At 35.6% G+C, this 801-nt stretch overlaps 1 protein-coding gene across 1 annotated transcript in view; it reads right to left on the minus strand.

Moving 5' to 3' along the window:
• The window catches only part of Rims2 (regulating synaptic membrane exocytosis 2), a 535330-nt gene that overhangs the window by 266660 nt on the left and 267869 nt on the right, over window positions 1-801 (minus strand). The gene's annotated exons all lie outside the window — the stretch shown is intronic.

Consider the following 801-nt stretch of genomic DNA (forward strand, 5'->3'; position numbering starts at 1 on the left):
AATTTTTTTCAAAATAATTTCTGTTCCAAGGAGATAATGAACAAAGTTTCTCACTATGAATCAAAAGAATAATTGTTTAATATCTGAAATATTTTGCCATTTCACAAAGTAATCTCACTTGCTAGGCATGGTGCTACACACCTGTGACCCACACCTTTGGGTGACTGAGACAGATCAAAAGTTTAAGTTCATCATAGGCAACTTAGTTTGAGACCCTATCTCAGAATTAAAAAAAAAAAAATTAAAAACTGAGTTCAACCCCCACTACGATAAAGAACGCAATTTTACATATCTTCTAATGCATTTTGAAGTCTTGATTAGGCTATCAAAAATGTATAATAAATCACTGCTTAAAATATGCACTTCTCCTGGGCTGAGGCTGGCCTCCCTGGTAGAGCACTTGCCTAGCATCCAGGAGGCCCTGAGTTTGGTTCCTCATACTGCCAAATAAATAAGTTAATTAAAAAGTAATATTCACTGCTCCTATCATTTGATAATGTCAAAACATCTGTGAGTAGCTTAAAAACAAGAAAAATGCGATAGGAAATGTTCCTTAGTCATTAAAATGTTAATTTTTCACCTTCCCAGACACAGCTGTTAGATCTTCCACAAAGGGGCAAAAAAGCACATGCTGGAGGGAAGACAGCCTATTTAACAAGTGTACTGAGACTGGGAATCTGTGTGCAAAAAAACTGGATCCTTATCTCTCACCATGTGCTAAAGAAAATAGATCACAGATCGTAACATTAAAGCAGAAACATGAAAGCTACTGGAAGATAAAATAAGTGAAACACTTGAAGT

Source organism: Octodon degus, unplaced genomic scaffold (assembly GCF_000260255.1).
Source record: "Octodon degus isolate 3935 unplaced genomic scaffold, OctDeg1.0 scaffold00148, whole genome shotgun sequence".
NCBI lineage: Eukaryota > Metazoa > Chordata > Mammalia > Rodentia > Octodontidae > Octodon > Octodon degus.